This window comes from Haplochromis burtoni, unplaced genomic scaffold (assembly GCF_018398535.1).
Source record: "Haplochromis burtoni strain Fernald_Lab_line unplaced genomic scaffold, NCSU_Asbu1 Contig_12, whole genome shotgun sequence".
Classification (NCBI taxonomy): Eukaryota; Metazoa; Chordata; class Actinopteri; order Cichliformes; family Cichlidae; genus Haplochromis; species Haplochromis burtoni.
This window is the reverse complement of record NW_024582373.1, coordinates 447764-457770: the sequence shown is the minus strand read 5'-3', so window position 1 is coordinate 457770 and position 10007 is coordinate 447764.

The following is a 10007-nucleotide window of genomic DNA, read 5'->3' as shown; positions in this document are numbered from 1 at the left end:
TGCCATCTTCTTGACAACCAGAGGCGGAGGAAAATGGAAGAGAGTTGGCGTCACCCAAAGTAAACATGGCGACAAGGACCCACTTGCAAACCGTTTCGGAGGTAAAGGTATATACATTTTTTTTTATTTTTGTCATTCTGTGTGTGCGAATCGTGCAGTAAGTACCAGTGTACCTTTAGGAACACTGCAAATCGATTTAAAGTAAACACGTTACGACTTTGCGCGAATTACAACAAGTTGTGTTATAGGAGTTGGGTTATTGTCCCTTACTAAAGATGGCGACACCCGTACCGAATCTCCTTTTATTTTAATTTTGTATGCAATTCTGATTTTATTCCCCTCTAAACCTACTTGTATATGCCCACAAATTCTCGACAACACCGCACGAGCAACAATTTACAGACTTTGCGCTCGCATATATTAATGTTGACACGCCCACGCCCCCCTTTAGCGCGCCCTCCACTGATACAAATACTCTACTACAATGGCTTCAACATTAAAAAAAGCGTCCCTGGTTTTGACATCAATATGTTCAGCCGTAGGATAGGCGGAAGACAATGGATGGATGATGGACGGATGGATGTTCAGCCATATTCTTTGATGTCAACCTAAAAGACAAGTAAATGCTCTAAAGTGTAAAATGTACGCTCCAGGTAGCGAAATAAAACATATAGTTAAAAAGTATTTCGGTTTATGACCGAGACAACAAATAAAGAAATGATTGCACATTATTACCAATACTGCAAAACAGATCACATCATATTTAGAGCAACTCAGATTTAAAACACAACATATATACACAGTACTTTGTCAAAGTCTTGAGATACTATTCATTTATTTATATCTTGTTAGGAAAATGGTAAATCCATACAGAAACATGTATTTTTGGAAATACTTTTTTTTTAAAAGGCAAAAATAGTTTTTCAATTCTACCAAGCTTAAAAGTCAATATTTCAGATGACAAGCTTTATTATTTAACACAGCCTTAACTCTCTTAGGCAAGCTTTCCTGTCATTTCATTGCGTAGCCTTCAGGAATAGTACTTCCAGGCTATTTGAAGAACATTCAAAGCTCCTTTTTTGGACCATGGCTGCCCTTTGTTCTCTTTTAATAATCACACACTGCTTCAATAACTGATGGTGTTGTATTCTGTGTTTATCTATCCAGCTGTGCTTTTACTGTGCTGGCAGTGTGACAAAAAGGTCACTGCCAGATGTAGAAAGTCTGGCTACTTGGAAGCAAAATATAAAGAAATAAGTGTGGTTTAAGCATTTTAGTTTGGCAGACTAGTGCCAGATATCCGGGTAACCATCAAGAGAAAAAGGTGAGCGAGTATTAGCACAATTCTGACTTTTTGCAGGTTGAATTCGTTGCTGCGAAGATGATAAGTTAATGTGGCTTAAACAGTCATTGCATGTTCTGATGGACTGCAAAGCTATCCTCAGCAGTAGGCCAGGACTTCTTCTTCTTTTTCTTCTTCTTCAAAAAGTCTGCGCAAACATTTTTTTAAATTATTATTGCCAGACTACTTTATCATCCATTAGCTGGTTGGCAGTAATTCAATCTGTCTCTTTTTACACTACAGCTTTATTTCTGCTGCATGTGGGGTGCTTACATGCACCTTAAAGACCTTAGGTTCTGAGTACCTGAACCTGACCTCTGACCTTCTTCCTAAAGAAGGCCAATAATAAAGAAAAAAAAACATATTTCATGATATGAAAAGTAGCTGCCCTTTGTTGCAGCACTATGTTAGTCCATTAGATGGCAGACTTACACTACTGATTTTCTTCCTCCATCAAAGGTGACTTTTGAGGTGAGGTGACTTTTCAGTGCCTTTTGTCTGTCTGTGTACAACATTGAACAAAACTGTACACATGTACATGTACAAATAAACATGTACACATGCAAACTGTGTTTGTATGTGTACATGTTTATTTGTAACAGGCAGAAAGACGGAGGTTTGCGTGCTTGTCAGAATCAGAATCGTGTTTATTGGCCAAGTATATGTGCAGACACATACAGGGAATTTGGTTCCGGTAGATGGTGGCTCTCAAGCACAGCAATGTAAATCACACACACACACACACACACACACACACACACACACACACACACACACACACACACACACACGTGTCTATATATACACATTACACACATCTCCTGGGGAGGGAGGCAAGAGAGGTCCCCACAATCCTCTCCGCTGCTCTCAATCAATCAATCTTATTTATAAAGGACTTCTTCATACAAAAAAAAATGGTATGTCACAGAAGTGCTTTACATGTTTAAATCAGCCCACCCACCTCCACATACAACGGTTCTGGTAGATGGAGGCTCTCAAGCACAATGTAAATCACACACACACACACACACACACACGTGTCTATATATACATTACACATACATACACAAAGCTGTGTAAACCAACTATAAATAACGAATCTAAACTTATATACATAAAATACAGAAATGAATGAGGTGGAATGAATACTACAGAATGTACATAAGGTGCAGTTGCAGTCTGGCAGTGGGAGCAGTGTGACAGGTCAACTGTTAAGAAGGGAGATGGCGAGGGGAAAGAAACTGTTCCTGTGTCGGGTGGTCCTGGTCTGCAGGCTTCTGTACCGTCTGCCAGAGGGCAGCAGATCAAAAAGTCTGTGTGCAGGGTGTGAGGGGTCTGCGATGATTTTCCCTGCCCGTTTCCTGGTTCTTGAGAGGTACAGATCCTGGATGGAGGGCAGGGGCGCCGATGATCCTTTCTGCTGCCCGTACAGTCCGCTGCAGTCTGCTCCTGTCCTGTTTAGTGGCTGCTCCATACCAGACTGTGATGGAGGAGCACAGGACAGACTCAATGACCGCAGTGTAGAACTGGATCAGCAGCTCCTGTGGAAGACTGTACTTCCCCAGTTGTCTCAGGAAGTACATCCTCTGCTGGGTCTTTTTGAGGATGGAGTTGATGTTGGTCTCCCACTTCAGGTCCTGGGAGATGGTTGTACCCAGGAACTTGAAGATCTTCACAGTTGACACAGGGCTGTCTGATATGGTGAGGGGGAGCAGAGTTGAGGGATGTCTCCTGAAGTCCACTGTCATCTCTACAGTCTTAAGAGTGTTCAGCTCCAGATTGTGCTGACTGCACCAGAGTACCAGCCGCTCAACTTCCTGCCGGTATGCAGACTCATCACCATCTTGAATGAGGCCAATGACAGTGGTGTCATCTGCAAACTTTAGGAGTTTGACAGCCGAGTTCTTGGAGGTGCAGTCGTTAGTGTAGAGGGAGAACAGTAGTGGTGAGAGGACACATCCTTGAGGGGCACCAATACTGAGGGACCGAGTTTCAGAGGTGATCTCCCCCAGCCTCACTTGTTGCTTTCTGTCTGTCAGGAAGCTGGTGATCCACTGACAGGTAGCTGGTGACACGCTGAGCTGGGAGAGTTTGGAGGAAAGAAGTTCAGGCACAATGGTGTTAAAAGCCGAACTAAAGTCCACAAACAGGACCCTGGCATAAGTTCCCGGGCGGTCAAGGTGTTGCAGGATGTAATGCAGCCCCATGTTCACTGCATCATCCACCGACCTGTTTGCCCGGTAGGCAAACTGCAGAGGGTCCAGCTGGTGGCCTGTAATGTCTTTCAGATGGGCTAACACCAGTCGTTCGAAGGATTTCATGACCACAGACGTCAAGGCGACAGGTCTGTAGTCATTCAGTCTAGAGTAGATGGGAGGTGTTCTGGACACAGGATTTGTGTGTGAGTTTGATAGACGGAGGACCATGCTTCACATAAATAACTTTTTTTTTTATAAAGAAAAGAAGAACAAACAAATTAAAAACCAAGCCACTTTTATATACATGATTCTCTTGAGCCAGCCTCCATTTACTTGTATTTTATTTCCAAGGAGCCAGTTGATTGTTTGTTAACTCGCTTAACACGAACCTATCAATTATTCAAGCATAAAAAATTGCACCTAACTCAAAAAACGAAGCAATGTTGCGTCTACGCATAACGAAAAAAGGCTCTATCACAGTGTGGGGCTGTATTTCAGCCAGTGGTGTTGGGGATTTGTCAAGACTGATCTAATTATGAACAAAGAAATGTTCCATCAGATTTTGATCCATTATGCAATATAGAGACCTTACCCTCTGGAAATAATTTTTTTCAGATTTTTTCAGGATGATGATCCCAATCGCACTGCCAGCGTAGTAAAACCATACCTGGATAGAAAAAACACAGTGAAACACCACGAGTCATGGATTGACCTCCCCAGAGTGTGGAGCTCAACATTATTGAACAGAACAAAAGGACGCCAACATCCAAAGAAAAGCTTTGAATGTCCTTCACGAAGCCTGGAGAACTATTCCTGAAGACTTCTTAAAGAAATCACAAGAAAACCTGCCTAGGAAAGTTCACAGTGTTTTGAAGAATAAATAAAGTCATGCCATTGACTTTCAAGCCCATCAGAATATAAAGAAATGAAGGATGATTCACGACTTTTGCACAACGCTGGAAATGACCATCAAATAGGCTATAAGGTCCAACTACAGCTGCACACTCAAATAGGTCCCTTTGTTTTTCTGATCAAACCTAAAATGAAGAAAATTGCCATTGATGCAGAAAAACTAAAGACTAACTATTCCTCATATTGTGTTTGGTCAAGATTGTTTTTATTTTGAAAGAACTAGAAAGAAAGAAACTACAATGGTAAAGCCATTTCAGTGGACCTTTCATGCCACTGAAAAGGGATTATGTCTCGGAAGTCTCAACAGACAGATTGGAAACTCGTTAGGGCCGTCATGACGATAATGATGAAACAAAAGGATGAAAGCTTCCTAGAAAGCCAAGCACGACCTCTGCCTAAAGAACAAAAACAAAGGAAATAGCAGAGATCACGGAACACTTGGAAAAATACTCTTGTTCACGTCTTGCTGAGTGATGTCTATACATGCTGTACTGTGAAAAATCTTGATCAGTGTCACTGTATTTTTTATTATCATTATTATTATCGTCATGTTTAGATTTTAACCAGATTGGGTCACGAAAACACAGCACATATATATTTTTTGTAGTACATACTGACATACTGTCCATGTTTCTCATACATGTGCTCACCTGGATGAGTACAGCAGACTGAGCAAGGTCAGTGGTGCTCAGATGCCAGTAATTGTTTACACTCATTAAGAGTCTTAGATAATGGCAGGAGAGCTGAGCTTTCGAACCCTAAAGAGATCATGATGTCACTCAAGTGACATGGATCAAGGATTTTGAGAAGGGATTTTTTTTTCCCTCCCACCACTACAGCAGGCTGTCTGACTCATTCATATTCATATTGTGCCCACATCTGTGAGGTTGTTTGGCTTTATAAACTTATATTCAGGAATTCTAAAGGTAAATAATCTTGTAAACAAATAAATAAGACAAATAATCTTGTCACAGCACAGAGTTGTCACAAATGATGAGCAAGGTTAAAGTAGGAGTTCTATGCATTTTGTTATTTAAAAAGAAAACATGCACCAGATTGCACATCATTTAGTTTTTTGTTCACACATCCTGTGATCGTCCACAGATCTTCACTGAGCATCTTCAGAACACGTACCTAAATGTTTTTGTTTTCTTTTTTTTTCTACCAAATGCTTCATTTTAGGGACTTGCACGGAGGGTCACACCAGTGTACAAACACAGTAACACAGTGACAGGAACAGCGTCACATCCTTGATGGTCTTACATTTACCCTCTGTTCTAAATGGATGTTATCTTAATTGCTTTCCTAATCACACACAAAGCCATATTAACCTGATGAAAAATGACAACAGTGACAAAGAAAATGCAAACATGGGCGCTGGTTTCATTTAGGTATTGGGGTGGAATAAACCCAGTTACTTTTATTACAGCCACTACATTTCTTGCAGTCTGGTGAGTTTGTAAGCACCATTTGTACCTTTTCAATAGGCGGTGAGATTTGTCATTATTATTATTTATGGGAAAATACAAAAATCAGTTAATCTCAGACTGGAATGCAGTGGACTGAGGACCACTTTTGAGTCAAAACACATCTTTTAGGTTTACCTTGTTGCTTATGAAAGAGTCTGGACAAAGGAATTATCCATTCTGTTTCTTAGCAGGCTACTTTTGTGCCTTCTGTTTGGAATGGTAACTGCCTAAATGTACGTCTATCACCTGCCAATAATATCCATCCATCATCCACCCACCCATAGCCCATCCATCTTCTTTGGTTTGAATTTAAGGTTGCAGGGGCTGAAGCCTATCCAGCTCACACTGGGCAAAAGGTAGAATACCCTCTGGACAGATCACTAATGTGTTGCAGGGCAAACACAGAGAGACAGACAATCATTTACCTCACTTCATGTTATTGTCCCAAGTAAAGAATCTAGGGGTAGAAGACATCTACGGCAAATAATTCTGGACCTCTCATATGCTAAATTTCGAGAGGATGGATTGGTGGGTTTGTATGGTAGTCTGAAGCTGGATGGCATGTCACCTGGTGGAGACTGATATTATTTCTTTATTGCTGGCAGAAGCTCATTACAATGGCATTGCCCCAAATAAAATGCCTCATAAGGAAATGACAGCAGTCTAGGGAGCAAAGTAGGATACTTTTTTTTAATGTTCTCAATGCTTTTATTATTTAAGGTCCAAAACTGAACCGTCACAGGCCAGAGCAGGCTGAGCTGGGTGGGCATAAGAGGTGTTTGTGTTGAAGGCACAGGTGGAGGATGTGCAGAGATGATGGCAGGGTGCTAACCACCAACATGTACACTAAATGTGTTTATGACCTATTTTTGATTAATTTTATTTTTTTTAAAATATACATATACTACTTTATAATAAACACATGTACGGCAGACAGTCCTTAGAATTCTCATATGTACTTGTACTGTATGTGTCATTCACATTCACAACAACATCTGTCAAATAAAGACAGCAGTCTGGGTCAAGTCTTTGTGAAACTCTGGCATTAGTTGTCTGATTTAAGGTTGGTCTAAATGTCCTTTTACAATAATGAGATTGCGGGTTTACTTGTTACTGTTTAGGAACTTACAGCTTTAATACCTAAAGCATTATTTTACTTTAAAAGCTTTATAATTACACAAGATATCTGCTAAATAATAAACAAATGTATGCAAAATTTCAGAACCTATACTTTGACTTCCTTTGCTATTAATTTTCACTCATTGCATCAAATGTCATATATGTACAGTATTTACAGCATTAAAACAATTATATATTTCTGAAATCGAGCTGAATTTGTGAATAGTCTTTCTTTTATAGTGTTTCTATGTGGGGGAAAAATCGTCATTCACAGTTACAGGTTTGACTTGTAAGTCCACAGTCTATATTTGTAATTTTGTTGATATTTAATATATTTAAATTCCTGGAGAATTAATAGGAAAACACTGTTAAATTACACAGTTTCTTTGTTGTTGTTGTTTTTTACAGTGAGTGTGCATTTCCACAGTAGAACTCACAAAGACAATATTCCCCACTTTCTTCACCTACTTGTCATGAAGAGACTATCAACATTATATCTGTCCTGCTGTATTTTGTTCTGAAGTGGAAAAAAATGCCCATACTCTGCCGTCTGCAGAGATCCATCCTCTACATCGGATAATCCTTTCTTGAGCCTGATACGATAATGAAGGTCAAGATCATCCATCCTAATACTAACAGCAAGCAGGTTAATCAAGATCAGACTGAATGTGATTTGCTGTCGTAATAGCGCTGGTACCTGGATTAGCAGATCCCAAAACAGTGTCCTTCCCTCTATAGTGGAACTAATTGAACCATCTTGTGCATTGGCACTCGCTAACATGTTTGCTTATCTGTGGAAACATGTTTGTCAGTAGATAGCCATTACTTCATGTTCATTATGTTGAGCATACCCTAAAAACATATATTGGCTTCTAATTTTTCATTTTTATATTTCTTGCTTCTGGTGATGATCCTGGAGGAGTTGCTTTTTCCTTTTCTGGATAAATCCATCAATACATCCAGTTACAGTCATAGGGGTCAAGTCAGCTGATACTGTGAGAGGCAGAGTACAGCCTGGACAGGGTGACTGCCAACTTCAGAGAGTGACAAGATCAAAGTTACATAAAATTCCAATTAAGACCTACTAATTAACTTGTCATATAGGTTTTTGTTATATGGGGTGAACTTCCTGAGAAACGCCTCATATGCACAGTAAGAACAATTCCACAGAGGAAGGCCCCATGCAGTTTCAAACCCACAACCCTCTTAATGCTGTCGCTTACTTAATGAATAAATAATTGTTTAATCATTGACTTAATTAAGTATTTAAATGTTTGACAGGCCTGTAAATGTATTCCCACTCCCTCTGCTGCTTTACTCCAGCACACCTACAATAGATGCTGCACTAAACATCACACAAAAACTGCCCCATTCCTGTGGATGTGGAGAAAATCACACATACTACATACTATGCAAAGGTAAATTTTCTGTAATGAAACAAGCAGATGGGTGACTTGCTGAACATGCAGAAGCCATGTAAGTCATCTTGTTTTCTTACTTGACAGGCAGCAAAGACCCAAGCTGGATCTGCGTCCACCCTGAAGCCCAACAACAAGGTGACCAGGATGGTGTTGATCTTTGTGCTGGGCTTCCTGACATGATACATCCCAGCTTTGCTTTTGTACTTGTGAACAACCACCATCAGTCTTTTGATTTGAGATTTGCTTCTATAGTGTCTGTCTTTTCCAAGATCCCCTGCAGTCTTTAACCTAGTTGTCCATGTTGTCCTTGATAAACAGATCTTTAGGATCTCCTGCCAATTTTTGGCAAGCACAAAAGAACAGCATGGACATCACGTGTCTCCACATTCTGGAAACTTGCTGTCTGTAGAAGTCCCTAGTGTTCCTTTCCATAATTAAAAGATCTCAAAAATAATATAAACTAACAAACAGGTTTAAATTAAAATGTCTTATTAAAGCAGCTGCAATGCATCAGGAAACAGCAGCTTATATAAATAAACTATAGAAACAGAAATTTTTATCAACATCTTTTTTTCAATGTTAAAAAAAAAAACTAAATAAAGATGCTGAGGATGAGCAGAAATAAGGATGAAGACTCCTCAACATGAGTTGGACCTGCTTCGAGTGGAAATGCATGTGATTAGGTTGATTTTTTATAAACTGCTGCTGACTGGCTGCATATCATAGCTGTATTTTGTTGATATTCACATACACACCAAATTGCTGAGGTTGTGCAATTTTGTTTTTCCTGTATGAAATAGTCTACAACTTTTTTGCCCATTAAAATGAAATAAAGTTAGAAATAAGAAAGTGTTGAGCAAGCTAGTTTAATAGTTCTATTTTTCTCCACTAACTTCCTTCCTCTTAAGTATGCTTATGCACATCCTCCTCTGTATCGGATCGTTGGGACGACAATGAGCAAATTCTGCGATTAACCCGCCAGCTTAAATCGTACCACAGAGTGTTACCATAAAACCTTCAATCTTGCATGCTAGTGCAACAAAGACGCTCCCTTAAGCTCAGTAAAGGCAGCAAAATGCCAAGAAGGTAACACAAAGCTTGAGTTAAATCCCCATGCAAAATAGGGTGTAATCCACTTAACAAGAGATTATCAAATATAATGTGATTGGAAACCAGATTAGCAGGTGAAGACCGGCAGGGAACTTCCTTAGGAAAGAGGGATTAACCTCCTTAACCAAGTTTGGATGCCAAAAACATATGTAGGTTTGCACAGATTTTTGGAAGTCCAAATATGCTTGTGTTTGTTCCCAGTTTCAAATACTTGTTAATTTAGATATCTGTCAAATAACCAAATCTCAGAATTTAGCATCACAGCACGCAACACAGAACTGGAAACCACAGAAGCATCAACACCAGTTAATAAAATGAAAAGCTATGAAGGCAATTAAATTAGTCAATTAATTACGTAGTCAATTAAATAATCAATTAACCACTTTATAGCGATCAGTGTCATGAAACCCTTTATAAACGTCAATACGACGCACAC